Source organism: Pocillopora damicornis, chromosome 5 (assembly GCF_964200805.1).
Source record: "Pocillopora damicornis chromosome 5, jaPocDami1.2, whole genome shotgun sequence".
Taxonomy (NCBI): Eukaryota; Metazoa; Cnidaria; class Anthozoa; order Scleractinia; family Pocilloporidae; genus Pocillopora; species Pocillopora damicornis.
In genome coordinates, this window is record NC_142674.1 from 19,145,736 (window position 1) to 19,170,292 (window position 24,557).

At 36.7% G+C, this 24,557-nt stretch overlaps 1 protein-coding gene and 2 long non-coding RNA genes across 6 annotated transcripts in view; 1 reads left to right on the forward strand and 2 right to left on the reverse strand.

The window, feature by feature from the left end:
* LOC149045835 (uncharacterized) overlaps positions 1 to 24,557 on the forward strand; it is a 46,944-nt gene that overhangs the window by 1,053 nt on the left and 21,334 nt on the right. The window contains exons 2-6 of one of the 3 annotated variants that reach the window (XM_089207214.1): positions 638 to 705; positions 1,993 to 2,042; positions 5,233 to 5,349; positions 6,026 to 6,123; positions 19,811 to 19,915. The gene's annotated coding sequence lies outside the window, so the exon portion shown is untranslated. Of the gene's footprint in view, positions 1 to 637; positions 706 to 1,992; positions 2,043 to 5,232; positions 5,350 to 6,025; positions 6,124 to 19,493; positions 19,916 to 24,557 lie in introns of those variants that run through there. The other 2 variants (XM_089207213.1, XM_089207216.1) reach the window with 2 other exon arrangements.
* LOC149045836 (uncharacterized) lies at positions 15,566 to 18,921 on the reverse strand. 2 transcript variants are annotated; one of them, XR_016186846.1, is made up of 2 exons: positions 18,543 to 18,921; positions 15,566 to 18,128 (listed from the first exon to the last, which is right to left on the reverse strand). It is a non-coding gene; the product is annotated as an uncharacterized LOC149045836 (long non-coding RNA). The 2 variants fall into 2 exon arrangements; XR_016186845.1 differs by having other exon boundaries at positions 16,529 to 18,049; positions 18,543 to 18,881.
* Positions 20,366 to 23,161, reverse strand: LOC149045837 (uncharacterized). The gene is made up of 2 exons (XR_016186850.1): positions 22,645 to 23,161; positions 20,366 to 22,180 (listed from the first exon to the last, which is right to left on the reverse strand). It is a non-coding gene; the product is annotated as an uncharacterized LOC149045837 (long non-coding RNA).

A 24,557-nucleotide genomic window follows, 5' to 3' on the forward strand; every position in this document is an offset into this window, starting at 1 on the left:
ATACGATTCGCCTTTAGGAGATGACTAGGTACACATCGTGAGCGAAATTCAAGAACACATTTAGTCAAGGATGGAAACATTACCTCCAAGGACTTCTTTATTTGTATACGTAATCACATGAGGCCAAGTACTATTAAGGATTAATTGCACGAGAGTTTTCAAAATTTTCCAAAATTGCCCGAGTCGCGAAGCGATGAGGGCAATTTGGAAAATTTTGAAAACTCAAGTGCAATTAATCCTTAATAGTACGAGGTTTCATGGGATTACTTGTTTATCAATAAAGGGCAAAATTTATACGAAGGAAAATCACGCGCGCACGGATTAGCCAATCATTAACAGGTAATCATGCCCTCTCTTGATTACTAAAAATGCCCTCGATTAAGAAAAAATGCCCTCTCTCTCAACCAATCAGCGCTCAGTAATTTTGCCCTTTATTGATAACAACAGTTACAAGCATTAATTAAGACATCGATTTAATAAAAAGTTCTCAGTCTAATCAGTTGTATGTCAAAGTCAACTTGTTAATTATTTCACCTTACGGGAGATGGACCACGACTTGGTTCCCCGCGTTTTCCTAGTTTAATTGGTTTTACTTTGAATTGTCATTGGCTCTTAAAGTTATTTTCGTTTCTTCTAGTTGGCCGTTGCGATTAGTTTGGTGTTTGTTTTACGACACTCAATCGAAATGCAATGCAAACAATTACGGTAAGCCATTTACGAGAACCACAAGGCTCCTGTTAGGACAAAGATACTCGTAAAGCCTTTGTCGTGACACATATATTCATTCTCAACCAAACAATTCACTTTTGCACCCCAAAGGTTTTGCAATTCGCCTCAGTTTTAAGGTGAGGGGGTTTTAAACTTGAAATTGGCACAAGTTCATTTATTATTTCTTATCTATCAACCTGACCGGAACATCGAGTAGTTATCCAGTGCAAATTCAACTCTTAAGTAGCATGAAAATTTAAATGTATATTTACATTCGAGTGTGGGCTTTGCCTTGAACAAGAGTGTTAAAACGAAATGCTTAGGGAAGAGCTCTCCATGTTGGTTACTTCACATGTTGTAAGGTAAGTTTTAGTTGAGAAAGATTATTTGTAATAATTTATAAATCTTGCAATAGAGGTTTTATTACACAGACGAAGCATGTCAAAAGGTCTTACAAGTCCGGCAATTAAAACGCACTGTAGGATTAGAAGATGAAACATGAACAATGTTGTAAAACCATGGAACTTGAAACCGACAACGGAGAAATTGTATGAGTAAGTTGTGATTTGATTCAAGGATATAAATATGTGAATGAGTACATCGATAACAAAGAAAACAAATTTAAAATTATGAGAAATTCAGTTCATTATCGAAAGTATCACATTCAGAATGTAATCTTTAATAAATGCAGTAAGGGCAACATGTAGATAACAACGATTGATAAAAATAAGATATTTGAGATTTTTAAAAAGACTGAGAGTGTGCTACCGTCAAAAACGTCAGAATTTTATGAGAAATATTGGAATAGAACTAAAATACTAATCGGTGATGATATCAAAACAATTAACAATTGAACGGCTTCAAAAACATTCTTGGAAAAGCGTGTGTCAAGAGAGTTCATAACAATTATGCTTTTGTGAACGTTAGAAATTAGCATACGTGAAAAACATTGATAATATTCATAAGTCACGTGCAGTGTCTTTATATCTGATAAAACACCGCATACTAATAAGGATGAGGTTTATCGATATAAAGTCACTGCACGTGATGTATTATCTACCATTTGATAGGTTAATGGGCTTATGAATTATTAATGAATTTTTGAAGGTTTGAGAATTATCTTATTATTTTTAAAGTTGTGTATAGTATATAATTATTATCATATCTATACTTGTACGAGAGGTTTAATGGCTTGAATGAGACCTCTTGGAGTGTTGACTTTGTAGGAAATGGTTGAACTCTATTTTTGATGTAGTGTGATTGTTTGCATGTGATGTTTTGCAGCAACCTGCACAAGACCTGAGCGAGAAGATGTTGCATAGAAGAATTAAATGGTATGATAATATTTTGCTTGAGGGAGTATTATTTCATTTTCAAGAATTAAGTAATGCTTGCATATCTGATTGGATTTGCAAAAACGTGCCCGATATGTGGCAAGATTGACAGTCAGGTTTATGGCCTGACAAAGCTTAGCTTGTGGGTTAACACCCTGTGGTTGTAAGGTTGTTGAAAGTCCAAAGCAGTAGGCCTATGAGTGGCTGAAAAACCCTGATGGTTGGGGTTAAAAGCATCACTCGCATTCAAGCCAGCCTTGCCGACGAAAATTCAGGGGGCTTAACGTCAAGGGTAGTGCCCTGCGTGCAACCCAGCCACTGATCTATCCAAGGGTGACCTACCTAGGAGAGATATAACCTACCCTCCCCATCTAGGGATGGGGAGGGTAGGTTATATTGGACCTCTCGACTAAATGGTATTATACTCTGAAGCTGGAAGGGGCTTGTCCTATTCATCTTGTTTGACACCCTGCATTACATGATTGGTAATCAGGCTTGTACCCTGTCACACCTCAGCCACAGGGCGATCACTCCATGGCTGGAGGGTAGTTGAGTGTCAAAAGCGGCTAGGTTTTCGCTTGAAGATGGGCATCGCCACAGTGGCCCTGCCTGCGCTTTAAATGGAAAGTATTTTATTAATGCATTGACATTTAGCTACAATGATTAAAATAGAAAATTCTTGAAAGATTTGAAAAAAATTACATTGGCTGACGTTTCGTTGGCATCGATGGTTATTCCACGTTTGCCAGTAAAAGCGGATACTTCTATTACGGTAAACAGCTCTTGGTCTGTTGGTTGCAGCAAATTGATTGATTCCTTACAGTATTTTGAATTTTGTCCGGAAGAATCCCAAGAAAATTTTGTTAAAGTGTCACGCTTGGATCTCTTCGTACTCTGTGAACAGAGTCGGCGAAAAGGACAACGTTCAAATTTTTTCACTTTCTAGAGGCGCTTGAGAATTCTAAATGAAGATATAAAATATTTCAAATAGAAATTGGTATTTTTCAAAGAGAAATGTGGAAAAATATCAGACTGCTGGACGTTTAGTTATTCGAAGACCGTGTCCGGTAGTGTCCGGTGAAAATTTTCTTAGTGTCACGCTTGGATCTCTTCGCACTCTGTGTACAAGGTCAGCGAAACGGATAACGTTGGCATTTTTTTCACTTTCTAGAAGCGCTTGAGGATTGTAAATGAAGGTAGAATATTTTCCAACGAAGAATTGGAATATTTCAAAGGGAAATATGGAGTTATTTGAGGACCGTGTTCAGCCGTGTCATTGAAAAGTTTTCAAGTGTCAAGCGCATGGATGGCTTCATACTCTGTATACAGGGTTAGCGAAAAACGTCAAGTTCGAAATTTTTAGGCTGCCTGGAAGCGCTTGAGGATTGTAAATAAATATAGAACATTTACGTATAAATATGTTTTGGATTTCGAAGAGAAATATGGAAAAATATCGGACTGCCGGACGTTGAATTATTTTAAGTTTAGTCACTTCATTGCAGGAACGTCAGCGACACTAACAGTTTGCGCTACAATTCTCATTTGCTGCTTTGCATGGACAACAACCTCGACAACTCTTTCGAGCGCAAGATCCTCTCCACGGGCAGAAAACTTCAAATGACCCTTAGTCCTATTTAACAAGGATGGCAAACCTCAATTTAAAAAAATTGATGAATGAATGAAAACGTGGGGGATCAACTTTTTCACCTTCTTCGAAATGCTCGCAAGGATTTTCGCGTTCCTCTTTAGCAACAACCGATCCATAAGCGTTTACTGCCTCGGAATCTACTAAATCAATGGATTCATCTGATTCCATACCGGATTAAAACGTATAGAACTGTTTTAAAGAGAATTATTTTGACAAGCTCTTCAAATTCATCGGAGAAAACGCAGAAGGTATTTTGAGACCTGACATGGTAGAAATAACTGACCTATCAGAGGCGCAATTTAAACAAAAGCTGTGGTTTCAAAACAAAAACAAATGACCCCGTTGCATCAAGGTTGGAAATGAGCCTTTAACTCCCATGAGTGACCAAGACAGAATTTCTCCTCACAATATCAATTCAGTATCGAGTAGATAAGTGAAGAGCTTCATATTGTTCCTCCTGGAACTGCATGAGTTGCCTCCTGAAGGAATTCGTTGATTTAAAAAAAAACAACTATCGAAATGAGTTTTTCAATAGACCCAAACCCTTCAGCCAAGCAATCCTGATCAATCAGGTGTCATACCCTTCTCAATTACAAAGACAGAATTTAGACAGAAGAACAAACCAAGGAAAGCCCTGAAGGCGCCGGCCGCGGAGCGGCACACCACGACTTCTTTGTGAGAAGATACAACATTGATATTTGAAAATCTTCACATAAACAATTTCACACCCCTATGGCGCTACAAGAGAATCGATTAAGAGAATCGTTCAAGAGAATCGTTAAAGATGATAATATTTACCCACTCTTCAGAACTCACGAGTGAAACATTGTGAATGTTATTCACCTAAGAAAAATTCAAGTTGCCTTGAAATCAAGGTTGATTTGAAAATGTGCAAAAACTGTCTTTTAAAAGTTAAGGTTGATTTCAAGGCTGACTTGAACTCAAGGTTGTTTTCAAAATGTGCCAGAACTATTCTTCGAAATCAAGGTTGATTTCAACTTTGCATGATTTGAGGTAACAACTTTTTCGTACTTCTCAAGAAAGGTCACGCAGTCACACTACAAATATTATTTCTGTGAAGAATTTCATGATGGTGGAAAGTGAAAACAACATTTCCCAGTCTCATTTTCTGGAAAAATAGCGCAGTTTATGAATTTCTAGGGGGTATTGATATTTCCTTTAAAACGGGGGGGAAGAGTTTCCCGTCACCCTCGGTCTCTGGTCATCTTCTATCATTTCAGGGATTATAAAGGGGAATTAAAGTTAGTGTTGTAACTTTCTAACAAGTGGAGATATTTGACCTCAAACTTATCAATATTTGGATGAATCGAAAAGTTAAACAACACAATCATTTATTTGATTGACAAGCCGTCAATCAAACAGGCACTGTTTGCCAATTTGATTGACAACCGTCAATCAAATTGACATTGTTTTTTCAGACGAACAAATCAAGGTACACCACGACTTCATAAGAAAATAAAATAATACATATGATACGCATGAAATCTTCACTGAGACAATCAAAAAATTTTGCCCTTTCAGAAAACGACGACAGGAGGATCATTGAAGATGATGATATTCACACGTTCGCTCATGGACACTTTTGGAACTAACAGATGAGACATTAAGAGGGTGTGAAACTTTTTCACAGGTCAGAAGGTGAAAAATTTCAGTTGTCTTTTGAAATCAAGGTTGACTTCAAAATGTACAAGAACTGTACTTTGAAATCAACCTTGATTTCAAGGTTTACTTCATGAGTTGCCTTTAAAATTAAGGTTGATTTCAAAATGTGCTAGAAACCCTATTTCACAATTGCTCTCTATTATGTGATGTTATAACATACTCTACTCTATATGACTCTGGAGGCGCGGTGGTCTCATGGTTAGTGCGCTCTACTCCGGATTGGGTGGTCCGGGTTCGAACCCTGGCCGGGGTCATTGTGTTGTGTTCTTAGGCAAGACACTTAACTCTCACAGTGCTTCTCTTCACCCAGGTGTACAAATGGGTACCAGCAAATGTGCTGGGGGTAACCCTGCGATAGACTAGCGTCCCATCAAGAGGGGAGTAGCAATACTCCTAACCACTTCATGCTAAGAAAACCGGAGTTAAGCACAGGTACCATGGGCCACCTGGGCCCGTATAAAAGCTTTACTACTTTTACTCTATATAACCTACTCTACTATAACATACTCTCTTTTATCTCATAAGTTTCTTATCAAACTCTATTCTCCCGTCAAGTGAGTTTATGTCAAATCAGTTGTATGAAATTCTGCACTGTTTTAATTCAAAGTTTAAATACTTAACAAAACTTTTGATTTTTTTGCTCTTATTTTAGTGTTTCAGAGGCAGTCATGTTGTCTTTTTCGTCCGTCGTCAACGTTTAACGATGATCTTAGTGAAGACTGCATCAAATGATGAAGTTTTGATATTCAGGTATGTCAAAGTGTATTTAAAGAATATTTCATTTTCAAAACACTCACGCAACGTCAGTACCATGGGGCGATAAATCACGTGCCGCATACATGTTTGTTTGGTTATGAATAGATAAACGAAATCACTTTTTCAATCAAGCTAAGTGATTAACGTATCTTTCAGTTTCCAACAAATTTTCTGCCATGGCTAGTTCAAAACCACGTAAACAATTAAAAAATTTGATTTTATTAATATCGGCTGGTAATACTCTCTTAACTCGAAATATAAATAATCTGGCAGATATGAATTTGCTTCAGCCTTTGGATCGGCAATCAGGAAATAGAATATGAGAATAATTCAACTTTGCTCAGTTCAACTTTCTTATCAGTCGTTACATTCTAGATTTAAATTACGGTTTTTGTAGCTTCTCCCAGAAATTAGACTGTTTAGAGTAAACATTCTCCGTGTCTTGCTGTCAGCTACAGCAGGAAAAGTGTCGCTTAGGACTCTTCGATTTCTTAAAGAATTTATATTTGTTCATGTCGTGGGATCGTATCGAGCCGCCATGTTTGTTTTGCATGTTGAGACCCTGAAAGCTCGTGCTATGTTCGCATCCAAATCTCGCGCGGTCAAAAAAAGCTTCGGAGATTTCCAAAGCTTTATGCAAAGTTTTCCGCCATGAATTCGGTCTGGCCTTGTTACGCGTGTATGGAAAGTCTCAATCGAATGAAAATGGAACAGGAGCATATTTATGACAAGCATTTCTACCGTAGAGGTTTTGATGGCGTTTCCTTATTTCGTTCCCACATTTCTTTACCGGGGATTTTCGTTACATTGAAAGCCAAGCTCAAGGAAGGAATTCTGAAAGAAGAAGTTGAAAATTCAGCGAAAAGATCGAGAAGGCTCGTCTATTACTGCACCTTTGATTTTCCTGTGGGTGCTTTCCAGATCGACGTCGACGTCGACGTCGACGTCGACATCATGAAACCCGTTGTGTGAAAGTGGTATGCGCCACCTCAAAATGCCGTAATCATTTTTGTCGTCGTGTTTTACCCAAGATGGTTATAACAATGTTTCCACATCGAGGCCACAACTGAAGATCCCTCATTGGAAAGAATCCCGGCCATGGAATATAAATCCAAAGTTTTGGCAAAATTAAATGAAAAGCCATCTACTAAAGTCCTGACCAGATACACACTGTCATATCTCTGCATTCTTCTTCTAAGCTATTTGACTTTTTGAAGGGTCACTCTTTCTGTACGGCTCTAATTAAAATCACAGTTGACTGGCGTGCAGGCCTTGATGACAGAAAGGGTATTGTTGCCATAGCCATCGACCTCAGCAAGGCCTTCGACTCTATCTCTCATAATTTGCTAATTGCAAAGCTTAAAGCTTATGGATTTGACACAGATGCCATTAATGTTATGAAGTCTTATTTGCTTGGTCGTCGCCAAAGAGTTCGACTCTACAACGTTTTTTCGGAGTGGTAACCAATCACAGCTGGTGTACCTCAAGGATTTCTACTTGGACCCCTCATATTCAATATTTTTATCAATGACTTGAACGATTTCATCTCCACCGTGTCTCTCCGCTTAAATGCTGATGATACAACTGAATAATAACCAGATCACTCGCCTATGGTTTTACATTATACCATTAACAAGGAACTTAACGCCATTAAAGAATAGGTTACAGTAAAACATCTATCCATAAATACTGTGAAAACTCAAGCTCTTGTCATAGGAACAAACACTTATAAGTAAGAACTTTGGCTAGGTGATACTCCTGTGAAAATAAAAGACTCTCTAAAGATACTAGGAACCATCATTGACTCGAACCTGACCTTTAAGGAGCATTTAAAACCCCACCTTAATAAGGCATATGTTAAGACAAACGCTTTACGCAGAATTGAGGTTTTATTCCAATGCATGTAATAAATCAATTATATGAGCCTTTTATTCTTCCTCATCTTGAGTATTGTGCCCCAATACTTATTGGAATAACTAAATCTTTATCTGATAAATTATGAGATGCAAGTCACTATATTCTCAGAACGTTATTAGGTTCACCTAAGTCCACTTCGTATAATGGTGTTCTTAGATTAATTAACACACGTACACTGGAATAAAGGAGGTTTTTTCATGTTTTGATCCGAATGGTCCTAGTTACATTAAAGATTTCTTTAAACTTCGTACAGTCAATTATAATCTTAGAGGCTCAGGCACTAAGCTTGAGTAAAATTCCTTTCATAGCAAGTGGTACCTTAATTCCTTTGCATCTATAGCCAGCCACCTCTGGAATACTTTACCATGCAATGCTATAATCGCTGGTAATGTGAATACTTTTAGAAGTATAATAGACAAATTAAACCTTGAACCGTTTATTTATCGCTAAGCACCATAATAGGAATTTGTTACTGTGCCCTGCATATGATTGTTTATAGTATTTTATACTTCAGTAATTTTCATTATTTTCAGTATTTTGTAATTGCACGTGCGCATTTTAAACGAGTTTGCTGAATGCTCGTAGGCGTTATGTGGATGAATAACTATATATCTAGATATAGCTCCTCAAAAAGTATATTTTATCTCTCCTATGTTTCCAGTTAAGCTTTGGTAGCTATGTTGGAAGGTAGAAATTCTGCAAATAAAGAACAAAATCATGTTCTGCAAGTCGACCAGTCTTTTTACGGAAGCTGATCCTATGGAGGAAGGTTGGGGAGAAAAGTACTTTTGAAAATGGATAACTGAGGATAATCATACTAAAACTTTCGGGAACAAAAAGTAGGATAAATTTCTTACTGAATCAGAGTACCGTAGTATAACTGATATATTTAATCTCAACGTATTCCGAAGACATTTTGCTTAACTCGTTCTGTCGAAAATACTTCTCAGGGAACTGACTTGTAACAGAGGATATGATAATGTCATTTCTTTAAATGAAGTATGTAGACCAATCTAAGTGACATGTTCGAAATTCGGTTAGGCAAAGATTCGTACGGAAAAACTTCCCATTCAAGATAGTATGATAAAGTTATGCACAAAAAATGACATTTCTAGGCGTGTAAGGAGGCTTGTTTCAACTCTCTCTCAAATGCTTCACTTGTGAAAGACACTGCAATGAGTATCCTTTTTTGAGAGATTTCCAAGTGAAGGCGAAGGGTGATGAGGCTTCCTTTGAAGTCTAAAAAATTAGGTTTCAAAGCCTTTTTTGTCTCGCTCAACTTTAGCTAAAAACGTTTTACTGAAAGCAAAATCAGTTTTTTTCACGATGACAGCTTATCGAGAGAAAACAATTGCTGATGGGTGGTATTCCCACATAAAGTTCCAAATCTCTTATAACACTGTAAGGCTATTTCTGAATCAAGGCAGTTTATTACTATCTTCGTTCCCCAAGGGCTGAAAATTGAGGTAAATTCCATCACGGTACTGTAAAGCAACGGCTCGCCGATGAAAATGCGGGGGGCTCAACGTCAAGGTTAGTGCCTTAGGGTGCAGCCCAGCCGCGTGCAGCCCAGCCACCAGGCTATCCAAATCTTACCTGAGCCCCAGAATTTCACCTATTTCTGCTTATTTCTGGCGGTGCCTGATCACTTCGAAAAAGTGATCTTGTACAACGCCAACTCACTATACTACTTTCCATATATAGAATCATTTTATAATATCAAAACGTTGGAATACCATATATTTTTATATACTATAGGAGACTAACGATATGATTTCACAGCATTTTTCCATTGCGTAACATTCTCAAAAAAGAAGGGACTTTCCGGAGGAAATGAGTCATAGCATTGCTATTGTTTTTGAATCTAAAAAAGTCCCATATAGTAGTATAAGAATAATGGATTGCAACAATGAAATGGATAAAGAACTTGAGAATATAGGACAGATTTATTGTCCAATATGTAACGAGCAACTTCAAGAACATACTGTGAAAAATGAACAATGTTGTAAAACTATGAAACTTGAAACCGATAACGGAGAAATTGTATGAGTAAGTTGTGATTTGATTCAAGGATATAAATATGTGAATGAGTACATCGATAACAACGAAAACAAATTTAAAATTATGAAAAATTCAGTTCATTAACGAAAGTATCACATTTAGAAAGTGATCGTTGATAAATGCAGTAAGGACAACATGCAGATAACAACGATTGATAAAATAAGTGTGCTACCTCAGATTAATGGTGATCGTAAAAGAATGATAAACATCGATTTCATTTTAAAATAAATACTTATGATGATGAGATCACAATACAAAAATTTTCCAACTTTCAAATAAAAAAACGTCAGAATTTTATGAGAAATATTGGAATAGAATTAAAACACTAATCGGTGATGATATCAAAACAATTATTCGGAGATGAATTTTTATGAGTACTTCTTATTCCATTTGTCAACTAAAGGACACATATCGATGGCGATATCATCAAGAACCCTCGGCTGAGTCAAATAATCTTGATCGTCGTATGATTTACCTCTCATAAAGGATCACAAATCGACGAGAATTTTTTCATAACTTGTGAAAGCAAACCAGCATAGCTCGATTTTTTTTCTGAAATTCCTTATTTCATTGTAAGTCTTAAACACCTGCTCAAAATATCGATTCCGACACAATTGGATTTAATGTCACTCCTCCTGCTATCGTCCCACAAATACAAGAGTTGCTGATACAAATTACACATTTAATCAAAACTATAACAAAATTCTTGCGTGCGAGCAAAGCGAACCTCATGTATTAGGTTGTGAGAAAATAAAAAAGGACGAGTAGAAAAAGTTCTTTACTCACAAATCTCTTTTACAATCTATGACCGATTTTACATCTCGTGTCTGAAGTTGATTTTTAAGCAAGTTGAGTGCAGAGTTGGAAATGGAAATGCAATTGAATACGTTACGAGACGAGGTATTTTACTCGTTGGTTATTTTATTCCTAAATTCGTTATTTTTTTTTCAATTGAAACATCACGAGATTTGAGACACCACCAAGGCAAACACAACATCGACGGAAAAATTACCCGTCAACGGAACGTGCACTTATGATATGTAATTAAGTTAAGGTTGGTTGGTCATCTCAACAGGAAAACTATCTTTTTTATTAAAACAAACACTGCTTTTTCATCACGACTTTTCGCGTTTAACGTTCAATTAAATCTGCAAAGCAAAAAATCAACATAAGTAAATTTAATAATGTCGCGATTCATACTCAAAATTAGTTTGCCATAAGATTAAAACGCACAGTCTAAAATGAAGCAACTCCCTAAGAGAGAAAGAACCAAATAAAAAACAAGAAAAGGTTTTGCCTTCAGATAACAACAGCCCAAATAGGACTGACTACCCAAGAGAGACAAAAGCAGGTGAAAAAAAAGGAAAGGTTCTGCCTTCAGATAACAACAGCCCATTTCGGTTACTTCACAAATTTCAAAGTAAGTTTCAGTTGAGAAAGATTATTTTAATCTCACAACATTACACAGACAAGGCATGTTCGAGGGTCTTAATTGGGTTAACAGCGAACCGTGAAACTGCAAAAAAAAAAAGTAGTCATCATGTTAGTCGTATTCATAGTTTTTTCTGTGGAAAAAAAAAACTTAAGGAAATTAAGTATTACGTATCAAGAAATGGTCCATTGTTCCGGGTCAACTTTTCCATTAAGCATCAAACAAAAGTCCGGAGTAAGTGGTAGTCCTGAGAAACTTTGCCCGAAGAGAGGCGGAAAAGCGTGTGGGTAGTGTAAATATGCACTAGTAAAATCAATCTCCATCGGTGTACCCAGGGGTAGACTTGACCCTCGTTTAGTGCATCGAGCCAAAGGTTCACAAATTCAAAAACTATTAAAGTTATCCGTATTGCAGTGACTCATTTAAACCACCTCTCTCTATATGTAAGTCAAGTCGCTTGGTAAAAAGTCAACGCACAAATTTATTTTTTCGCTCTTACTACTGGTGTTGAATGCAATCGAAAGTGACGGTTTTCTGTGGAGAGCCTCGAGGCGATTAAAGACCTTGTTTCTGGCGCACAGCTGTTTTCAAACGAGGCGCTCATTTTTTAGAACTAACATGTTTACCTAACACGAGAATCCTTCTTTGCAAAAGCGCCGAATTCGAGTAACTATGTTGATGATACAAGATATACTGATCAAAGCAATGATTTCTAGTTTTTTAACCGTTAGCCGTAGAGGCCATCACCTTACTCCAGATGCACAATATGGATTTTGCGCGATCTGATATATCATTTCATTAAGATTAACTTCTTACTAACCGAGCGTAAGTGCCTCCCCGAGGAATGTAGGTCAGATCTCTTGACAGTACAGACCGACCACAGCGAGGTCTAAACAAAAACGAAAGAGGGCCAGTATTCCCAAGTACAATTCGAGCAAGCGAGGGTGGCGATTTTAGTCAGTAATTGATTATATGCCACTCGGACCAACCTTGTTTATTTTAAAATTGCTAGCTTTTGCGACCTAAAGGATATGGCTTATAACCGGAGACGGTCCTTATGACAGAGTACGGACCAAGTAAGAAACAATCAGAATTCTCGAGCTTACCTCAGGACTACCTTGCTGTATAATAAATCATAACTTAAAGCCTTGACTTAAAACGATAGTAGTGGCCTAAAAATAGTTAGAGAACTTGGCAAAGAAATTGTTCAGAGGGGATGAGCTGATAATAAAAATCATTTCCCAAGATTCTTCGCAAGTTCATGAATCTAATGCAAGAGTTAACTGAAGCCTGAGCAGCATTAAAACAGTCACAGAAGAAAATAGGAAGAACAAAACAAGTCATAACTTAATCTCTTTTGGCACAAAATTTTTTTGATTTTTAGACTAAATGAACAAATAAAAAAATTAAAATTAAAAGTTGAAAGTGAAAAATTGAAATTAAAAAAGTTTTTTTTTTGCATCTGTTTAAATATTGACTTAGCTTCAGAATTTCCGGTTTTGCATATTTGACTAGAAAAATCAAAGTGCTCTGTGAGCAAACTCGTGAATTGACACATGATTTTGACACATGATGTTTAATGTTATCTGGTTTAGGGAATTTTGTGGTTGACTGTTATATCTTGAGTACGAGCAGTAGTTCAGTATTCGCTAATGTAGCAAAGAAACAAAGTAACGTTGGGATAAGAAGGCATTACAATTGAAATGATCATGCTATTACATTTGACAAGGTGGATGATGTTATGTGTTTTAAACGTCTATTATTTTTGTTTCTGGTTCAAAAGAAAAGGTTGGAAGTAAATGTGAGTGAAAAGTGAAATTTACTGTCTTTCATTGTAAATATTAGAAAATCAAGGCAATACTGTCTTAATGAAAACATTAACGATTCCCTCTTTATCAAATCAGACAAACTGGAACGAGTTTTGAGTGATATAACTAAGCCAAGCCTGCCACCGTCATTTTGGATCTCCGCCTGGGTAGATTTAAGTCACGTGCTAGGCAACGTATAATCAATAACAAGATAGAATTTCATTTCAGGCCTATTTATCAATTTTGTGGTGTGTAACTTTCGCATTTTAGTGCGTTGTATGTATGTTGAATCTTCAAATTGTCTTGAAACTTAAAAGAAAACTGTTCTTTAAAAATTCACTGAAAATCGGTAGCTAAAATTGTTTGTTTAGGTGTTATCTGATTTTCTTGTTAACTTGTAATTTCGTCAGTCGCCGGCATCTTTTGTTGCTTCACACAGGAAAAACACACGCGACGAAACGTAATGATCAATTTTGTCCTCAATCTCACGCCATAACAGAAAAAGCTTTTGAACATCTGTAAACTTCGAGCGCTTCGCAGTAAGTAATATTTTCAATGAATCTTCGGATTGTTTTCGAGTTCAAGGATTGTAAATTACAATTTTATGAAAACCGAAGGTTGTTCTGTTATTTCAGTGTGAATCCTTGCATGCCTGCCAGTCGCTGGCGCCGCTTGTTGAAACTAAAACGAAAAAAAAAACTCTTTCAAGATTGTCAATGGCTTCTTTTTCACCCCACCACTATTCTTAGCAAAAAAGGTCGCCATTTCTTCTGTTTACTGTTCGCTAAAAACTATCAAATGCACTCAAAAGCCTAAAATCTAAAAAAAGTTTACAGGAATCGACCAATCGAGCGAGCGAGCGAGCGAGCGAGCGAGCGAATGCTATTCCCCACATGGTATCTATAACTCGCTCTTGCGCATGCGCGCAATTCACGAGTTAAAAATGAAAAATAATTAAATTGAAATTGAAAAAAGACATTTTTAAAAGACAATTTTTGCTTCGACAATCAGAATGCATTGTGGGAATTTGGCATGCATAGCGGTAGCACATCCCTACTCCAAACCAGCAGTTTTAAATTACGCGCTGATTGATAATGTCTTTTTCTATTTTTGCCATGAATTCCTTCCGTTGTTACTGGTGCATGGAGAGTCTCATTCGACTGAAAATACATAAGGGGTACATCTATGACGAGCATTTCGACCATACAGATGTTGGTGCCATTTCTTTATTTTATTCCGACATTTATTTCCCCGCGATGGTCTCCAAGACATTTCATCACCTGCTAATTCGTAACCAGTCTATGGCACATTCTAGGACAAAATAAGAGCACTTTATATTAGGGCCCGAAAAAAACCGAGTGTTTAGATTTTTTAAGTTTTTCTTCCACCGGGACTGGTTTGTACATATGATAAACTAAATATTTTCGCCATAAAAAATTTCCTGTCATAGGCTTTTTAAGAGTCTCGATAACATTGAAGACAAATTTTCGAATAGATTTAAGAGGGTCTGATTTCAATGACTTGATCGGGTTTGATAAAAAGATTCTAAAAGATGAATTCAGTTATGGTGTACGTACACTAAACCTGTCTCAAGAAACTGACATGCTGAACACTCATTGGGACCTTGTTAATGACAAGGTGATGGTGATGACAGCGAAATTTGATACAGTGTCAGCGCATCTGCTCTAAGACTAAGTGATAGCTTTAGGTTAAACCACAAAGAGTAACTGCTTAAATTTACCCATTGTAGCTGTATTCAGAAGCATAGACATTTACGTAATATACCTCTGCTTTATTTTATTGTAGGGGGTTTCCCTTTATGTAACATATATCCAAGCCTTTAATTTTCTCCTTAACCTGCCAGCAAATAATTAAATTTTGTGTTTTAATTGAAGTTTGAGAAGATAAAACAGAACTATTGCAGAGTTCTCTTTCAGACTGAATTCAGGTGAAAACATCTGTATACTAGTTACTGTCACATGATTCTCCTGAATCTCAAATTTTATTTCCCTGGTTTTTCTCACAAAGCCTCTTTTGTGTCTGTGTGCCAGCTAATGATTAAAATCTCAGTGAATAGATATGCCTTATCTTAGTGTTTTTTTTAATTCCATATTTAAGTTTTTAGCATTTACTATGTTAAATTTCATAAATGGCCTTCCCTGTCCATTCTTGTAAAGAGACATTACACATTTCTTTAAATAAAATCTGAATCATGAAGTCAGCTTAATTTCAATGAGTTTTAATCTTCATTCTACATAAGAATACTTTACTGGAGTAAAATGTTACATTTATTCACTGTCTTTATGGTACATATGATTACCACATCTGTCTTAACCCTTTAACTCCCAAGATTTCATTAGTAATTCTCCATACTGTCTGCAATACAATTTAAATGATGTTAGTTTGGAGAATTTGGAATTGGGTCAACCAATAATCCCCTAATTGATATTTTTATTTATTCTCATTACCTGTCTGCTTGATATCATATCAATAGTGTGAGGAGAAATTCTGTCTAGGTCTCTAGTGGGGCTTTTTAGGGTAAAAATTGGGGATTTCATTATATTTTAATGATTGAAATATTCTTATGCTTTCAAATGTAACAAAAAAATGTGATGAGAATGTGATGTTAGGAGACACTCACAATGGGAAAACCTGTTACTGTTAGCTTATATCTTAAATGTTTAAATTTTAATGGAAATACTTTTCTTTGAAAGCAGGGATACAGGAGTTTTCAAAGATAATAGAAATAAGCTGTTTACAAGTAATTAAAAGCAAAATGACAACTATACTTTAATGCTTGACTTGCTTTACTCATACATGTCAGTTGTGTGTACCTACCATTGAAGAGGTGTGTCTAAGAAGACTTTTTGGAATGGCTGTTGTTCTTTGTTGATCTTTGTTGCCAAAAAAGCTACAAAGGCACTGGACTTCAAATTTTATGTACCAAGGCACCCTCCAAGGTGGAAGAGTAGAAGACTATAGAATGATGTTTACTAGGTACTTGCACTTACCACAATCACATATTCAAGCAAAACTCTACATATATAAAACTGATTATATGATGTCCCTTTACACCCCAACATCAGTAAAAGAAAACTGTTAACAATCTTCAACATAACAACTTATAAAAATCGTTCCTATCAGGATGGCATAATTTTATAATACCAATAATATATATTACATATTTCATTTATTGTCATATTGAATACTTGTCCATTACAATAAACAAAAACTTATTTTCCCACAACAGTACGTGTTGTTGTCAAGTTGATTAAAATCAACAAGTATCAAAACGGGGTTTAGGTATTGTATATTTATTGGATAGATATTGGAAATTTACAGTGTCACCCCATTAATACAGCCACCAACAGGCCATGGAAATTTGGCAGTATTAACAGGGGTAAGGTCAAATTTCATGACTGGTTCACTGCAAGTGACATCCTAACAGATGTATACAGATCACAACAACAATAAAAACCCACATATAAGAACCTAGGTTGTTTCAAGTTAGCCTCCATCAGTTCTTATATAAATGGTGCTTATTGTGAATTTAGGCTACTAGGTTCTTAATTGGGTGTTCTTAACTTTTGTTCAAAACAATCATGTATATTCATTAATGTGGCCACCCCTATATTGAATCAATTATGCATTTTGTTTTTACTTACACAGTTAGAGAACATAATCCCTCCCTGAAACATGTACGTGCCTCAAAAGAATGGATGTGCTGCTCACAGTGCTGTGTAGTATGATCTTATAGCACTAACAGTGCTCATGTCAATTTTTTGTTGCCTTTTTTTGTATTGCATGTGTTGCAATACATTACCACCCTGCTTGATACTGTATTAAAAGTGCAATGAGAATTTACAAGCCAATCACTGCTGGGAGTCAAAGGGTTGATAAACAACAGTAGAGTAAGCTTAGGCTTGAATGCACATTTCAGTCATAGAAGGTTTATTTAAGTCAAAGAAGAAGACTTGGTATGTTAATTCTGATATAAGCCTTTTCTCTATAAACCTAACACTGAGTTTCATTAATAATATTTCTATGGATTTTGGATTAACCCAATTGATTACGTAGACTTTAGTTTTTCACTATTTGAAATGAAAGCTGGAAAATAAATATGAAAAGTGCCAAGCTGTCTATTGCTGTGTTCATAATGTGAGTGTTTCGTAGTCAACATCACTGCATATTAGTTCATTCGAGAAAAAGCAAATGTTTATGATTGTGAAGTCTCAGCACAGCTCTGACTTGTTCAAGCACTTTGTCCATTTCTCAGCTTTATGCTGAAACTGAGTCTTTCCTATTTCCTTGTATCCTGCCCTCTCTTCTTCGGTAATGGATTTCCATTTCTCTGCTAGCATGTCACTAATCTCTTTCACTGAATTGTTTGGTTTGCCTAGATCAAGTTTTGGGTATTCATCCTTTGGGGAGACAACATATCCATATGCTGGTCGTTTACGTTCTTGTTTGGGCACACCATTCACTTGATTTTCCTGATCTTGTGCTGCCTTTCACTTTTGCCTCAATACCTTCTTCAATTATCTGTGAGCACTTCGGCACTACTGTTGAGAAGTTCACTCTCCCTTACTGCTCTTGCCTGTGCCAGTGAGTTAGCAGGGGCATTATCCAGGTTGCTTAGATTTAATGTGTACTGCTCAATGTCAGGAAAAGCTTTGTCTTTGTCAGTTTGTAGAACATACAGCTTAGAAACAATGGGCAAATCGAGCGAAACGAAAATTTTGTGAGTACTTGAAAACTGCAAGGGACCATTTCATACCACTCTAAAGGCAAGTATCAATTATTAAGTTTAAGTATTAATTCTTCTTACAATTTCTATGTACTGTTAAGCAGACAGGTATGAGATTTATGAAAAGTATCAACTAGGGGATATTGTCTTGAAATAATACCAAATTCTCAGGACTACCAAAGAAAGAAATGTGTGATCATCCAAAGGAAAATTAGCTTTCAGATCTTGAGGGCTAAAGGGTTAGCTAAAATCGAGAACATATATATATCTGTATATAATTCGATGAGGTGAGTTCTGAGTTATCTCGTACAATTACAAATCAACAAATGATTACATTACTGGTCTTGTTCATCGAATCCGTGATTATTGTAGCATATAACTTCAGCATCTCACGTAATTGGACTCGCAAACTAAATGTTTGAAGTCCTCAATGAATAGATGTACGTACCGTTGGTCTCGATAGCCTCATCCAAATGCTCTTCTTGACATGCATTTTTAATCCAAAATGGGAGAGTAACGAATCCTCGACGCGGAAGAATTTCCTTTCTCCAATAAAGACTGAAGTCTTGATTGATCATAATTTGCTGCTGAAGATTGCTGTTCTAACATTCGTGCGATTTGGATTCGTGTTTAAAGTTCTAGGCGAGCAATCGTGCTACATTTCTGACAGAGAAATAGTAGAACTTTCGTGCAATAAAATATAAGAAAGCTACACGCAACGTGCAATCGACGATCGCGATCGATAGAGGCTTTCTCTCTCCCCACGGCTCGCTTGTTGTTATCGATAGAAAACCAATCATATTTCAGGCTCCCGTTGGTTACCATGACGCCGGTTTTGATAATGTTACGCGTAACCGGGCAAGACAGGGTGAGACTGGGGATAAGTCAACCTTAACCTCCCGCGTGTTTACATCAAGCTATGTTAACACGGAAACCATTTTACATTTCTTCATTTTATTCAGAATAACAACAACCTGGAGCAATTTTTGCTTTTCTGAGCAAATTTTTAGCAACTTTTAGGCTTAGAGCACATGTCAAGAACGATAAAGTCAATGATATCCTAAAAAAATTGATTTATGCAATTTATTAAATGTTTCGCCGGCCTATTGTCTTATGGAAGAACAGGTAGTCCACGGAATGTTTTGGCTCATTCTTGGCTAACTGCCGTAACCACTTGTTTTGAACAGTCCCATACATTTGAAGGTGAATCATTCGTGCGTGGTCACGAGAATGTTACACGCACGATATATCTCGCTGATTTTTGTGACTTTACAGTCACCACCACCCGACGAAAAGCATTACCCTTTGCAACATCGGTTGATTCGGAATCACTGAGAAAATTCGTCGGTGAAGATGTCTTGCAGATGTCTTGTTCACGACCGTTCCTGATTGTTCTTCTCGTCTGATATTATAGTGACGAACTCATTGGCACATAAAGCATGCGTCATGCGAATTTATTCTATTTCTGTCACAAACCTACTAGACCTTGAAAGGAATTTCGACATGTTCGGTCAGAACTCCTAAGAACTCATAGACATTTGTCTGAACAGGACTGAAGCCTTGAATCCCGATCACAAGTTTCTTACCCAACCCTATTCTCCCGTCGAGCAAGTTTTTTGTCAAATCAGTTGTGTGGAATTCTGCACGGTTAACTCAGTTGGTCAATTTAAATACTTTGAAAAACTTTTCCCCTGTCTTTCTTCTTCTTTGATTTAGGGTTTCAGAAGCAGTGACGTTTTCACGCCGGCCTCTCTTTCTAAAATCTCACGATGATCTGAGTGAAGACTGCTTTAAATAATCAAGTTTCGATATTCAATTCAGGTATGTCAAAGTTGCCACGATTCAACAAAAATTCGTATTGAGAAACAAGAAATCAAACTTAACGTCATTTCTCTTATGCACTGTAAAATGAAGAGTTGATTTGGCCCGAAAAAAGGGACCAAAACGAGTGAGTCCAGTTTGTTACTGGCTTAGGGTCAATTCGGCCCCATTGAAATGGGGCTGTTTTTGGCACCCATTTTGGGGGCTAAATTGACCCAATTGTAAGGGCCAAATTGGACCATGTGAAGGGTCAATTTGGAGAATACTGGAGCCACTTTGGAATTTAAAGGGGCCAATACAGCCCCTAAAATTTCAGCCATCTCACAAATGACCCCTTTAAAAATGGCCAATTCAGCTCCAAAGTGAAGCTAGTTCAGAAGTGAAGGGCTCTTTCCTCTCCGCACCGATTTCCCCCCCCTCACTGTCAAATAATGAAAATACTCCTCATACTTTATCTTTCAAACTCTCATTTACTAGGTTCTAGATAATGTTTATGTAAAAACCTTTTACAGTGCATGATTTTACAGTTATTGGGAATCTCAATTGTGGTATACAACAGACAAGCTTTGAAAGATCATGTGAAAGAATAGAACAACATATATACATATTTCACATAAATTCAACCATTTTCTTATATAGATCTCTTCACTAAATCATTATACTTCTCAAAAGAGCAAGCATTGCTAAAAATTACACCCAATAGACACCTGTGAGTAACGCTTCCCTTTTCATTGACTTAGCAAATGTGATAATGTGAGGCTGCGTATAATCAAGAGAGGTTTAATTTTTCAAAGTACATAAAATTATAATAATAACACAAAGGCAACAAATGGTCTTGCTCCTGCACAAGAATATAGATCTTGTTTGATTTGTGCATTTGAAAAATGAAGAGTCTTAAAGCAGCACTGAGTATTCTTCCAGTGGATGGAGAAAAGAAGCACTCATATTGCTACTTTAGATATTATCAAAACATAACATTTCAGCAAGGACTACCTCAGGCATTTGCCAAGTCATTAAAAAAGGAGAAAACAGTGGCAGAGTCTGCCTGTACCCAATTTCAAGAAATGCTTCCTCTAAAAAAGTCAAAATTGCTTTTGACTAATTATAAAAAAACATTGAAAATATAAATGAGCCAGGTAACCCAATAGGAGTATTCCAATTTTTTTCTTGTGGGAGCTAACAAATTACACTTCCCTCTAACTGTTATAATGTACAGGAGATCAATGTCATGAAGATCTCCAACAGTTACAATTTGTGGCTGGACATAATCTCTGATTGCTGAATCAGCATCCACTACTCTCTGTGATAAAAACAAATTTTATAACCATATTAAAAACAGGCCAAAGTGTGAAGAGCCCATAGCCAGTCAAAATTTCCAGCTAGTCCGTCATTTTTAGTTGATCACATTCTCTTTGTTTTATTTTCAGTAATCAGAAAATATATATGTATATCTGTGGGTGTGTATGTATATATATATATATGAGATGTTTTTCTACAACTGTAAGCTAGAAAACTCGAAATGGAAGTGGAAATTTGGCTCAATGCTTGTTTTTTGTCTCCTCTTCATGGCTTGAAAAAATACTACGCAACTCCCAAAACATATATGCATATCACACATGTCCATGTGGGATGTTCAATCATCAAAAAAAAAAGAATCAACTATTCCATGTGCAATAGTTATTTAATGGTTTGACAACAGGAAATTGAAAAAATTTGCTAAATCAAAAGAACTGAAAAAAGAGGGCAAAATCAAATACAACCCCAAGGTACTTGAACCTTTGTATATAGACTTCATGAGCAAATGAGCTCAGTAATTTTAACTGTTCTGAAGTATTCTTGTACTAAAGTAGTAGTTTTTTAGACTTCTACCTCCAAAATGATTACAACTTCATTCAATGCATGTGATGACAAACACACAAGAACAAAGGTCAGAAAATTAAATGATCAGAGTGATTATTCAGCACCTGTTAAGTTTAAGGCAAGAAATTCAGTACCAAAAAATTATCTATTTCCACTACAAACAGAAGAAGTAAAGCAATGGATTTTTAAACTTCACCATTCCATTCAGTTTCCAAGTCAACTAGTATCATGCCAGCAACACAACAATACTCTACAATAATTTTTTTGCAATCCACTGCCGCTCAGAGTGCTTTGGGTTTTTAGTATGGAAATTGATGCTGGTACAAACATCCCACACCAGTTCACTATTTTGGTTTGCAGTGATATATCCCTCCTGGATATCCAACTCTAGTGAGGCAGAGAACCCTACAAAAAATGAAAAAATGAACAAATTAATTTGTCCTTGGGGAACAGTGATTTTTGCAACTACAAAGTTTTCATACATGTAAAACAAACTGTGCATAAAAGGAAAAAAAATGTAATAATGACTCAATGATCATCAGTGATGTACTTTCACCAAACTATGTAAGTACTTATCAAGAAAAGAAATCATACCTCCATGTACTTCAGTTTTAGTAAAATATTCATGAATTAATAAGGATTGCTTGTAGACTTAAAAAACTAGAACAAAGAAAAGTTTCATATCCTAGATGGTAACTCGAATTTTGAAAGTCTTCTAGGAGGAACCTATAGGTAAAGATTTGTTTTAAAAAAAATTAAACTGCCTGATAATATCCTGTCAATTCATTAATTTTTTGATTAACCAGATTTACACATTGGGTTTACTTTGTTTTGTGCATAGAGTACGTTAAAAATACAGCAAATCTCACCATTCTTTGTGGGTGCTTTCCTCGACATTTCTCCTCCTTCGTTTACCAACTGGCACCTCGTGTGTTTTCCTTTGGGATAAAATAGAAAAAAAAAGGAATCGATAACGTACTCCTTACCATCCAGCTAGAGGAACTTCCTTTTCGCAATGCTCAGTTCCGTCGCCTCGTCCGTGAAACAGAGATGCTTAGGCGATGTTCTCTTTTCTTTCAATGCCGATTTCACTTCTAAACTTTTATTATCGTTGATGTTCTCTGAGTCATCAATCGACGTTTGATACGTCTGATTATGCACACTGAAAGAGAAAGAGCCAAACATTCAGCTCCAGTGGATACAAACCAAGACACAGACATAAAAATATCATTTCATTTTTTTCAAGAAGAAGGTTAAGAATTCAGAGTGAGAGATCCTAATATCAGAGAATCTTGAAATAAGTTAAGTTCATCGTGTGCAAATGCAGTATCCATTTCCAACTGTAACCGTCTCTATCTCTCGGAGCCAAAATGAGAGCACATGACCTTAGTTGTGAAACCGCTGAGACCTAATAAGGCTCAGGAGAAAAGGCGAACCACGCATGAATCAACCTCTCAGATCGCACCGACGAAGAACTCGTGTCATCTCTAGGTTCACTGCTCATTGCAATCAATTTCTTGAACTTTTTATGATTGGGAAGTACTGCCTTAGTTCGTCTGCATCTTGAGAAAGGAAATCTTGGCCAATGAAACCGTCCTTTTCTAAAATATATAATACGAACAAAGATTAATGGAGCGGTCGAGTTTGTATGTAAAGTTGCAATAGAAAGTCTTGTTTAGCAAATTTCTTTCGCTTACCTACCCTTTCCTAAGTCTCTGGAGAAAATTCATGCGACTGGAGCCAAAACAAAAACCTCTTCAGTGATGAATTCGCTGTTATAATTCATTATTGTGTCCGGCGCACGCGGTCTAGGTTCGACGAATGTGAAACCTAGAAGGAGCTGCTCCTTAAGAGTGGTTACCACCATATAGACATTTACCCAGACCATCGGGCGCTCTTGGGATTTGCATGGAAATTCCCAGGTGTTCATCATTAAGGTATTTTTTGTTAACCGTCCAACCGTTTGGTTTATCCTCTACCCCTCATATTTTCATTGAATGTCTCAAACCACAGGAGAAATACAGGAATGTTAACGGGGTCAATATTGCTTTACTTCTTGATGATGGTTGGCTTATCGATATTGATCGAAACTCCCGTGCAGTCCTAGTTGCTAATGTTAAGTCTGATTTAAAGAGGGCAGGGTTTGTCACTAATGACGAGAAATCGCAGTGGTGTCCCACCCAAATTATTGAACGGTTGGGTATTGTATGGGATGCTGTCAGCGGTACAATTCGTATTTCGAACAGACGGGAATTAAGCATCGCAGAATCTGTATATAGGATCCTCCTTAAAGACTCTCGTCTCGGCGCGGGAATTATCTTCCCTCGTGGGTAAAATTATTTCCGCTGGGGCAGCTTTTGGAAACATTTCCCGAATTATGACCTGGTACTGTTCTTTATCGGTTGCTTTCTCTCAGGACTGGGACTCTAAGTTTCATCTGGATCAATACTAATTTAGGGAACTTAATTTTTGGAAAGAGAATTTGACACTATTAAACTTGAAGTCAGTAGAGGATTGTCTGTCTAAAACATCTCATTACGTAGTTTATTCCGATGCTAGCGCCAAAGGGTGTGGTGCCCACTTGGATCTCAACGGTGAACAAGTATGTCATAAGTCATGCATAGAGATTTTTCAGTTTTGTGTCGATTGTAACATTGCGCTGGAAGTCCAGTAGATTCCTCGTTCTGAAATTGACAGAGCGGATTAAATTAGTCGTACTATTAATGTAGACGATTGGAAAATTTCAGCTGCTCTAAAGCGGAGTCTGCATCGAAGAGATACA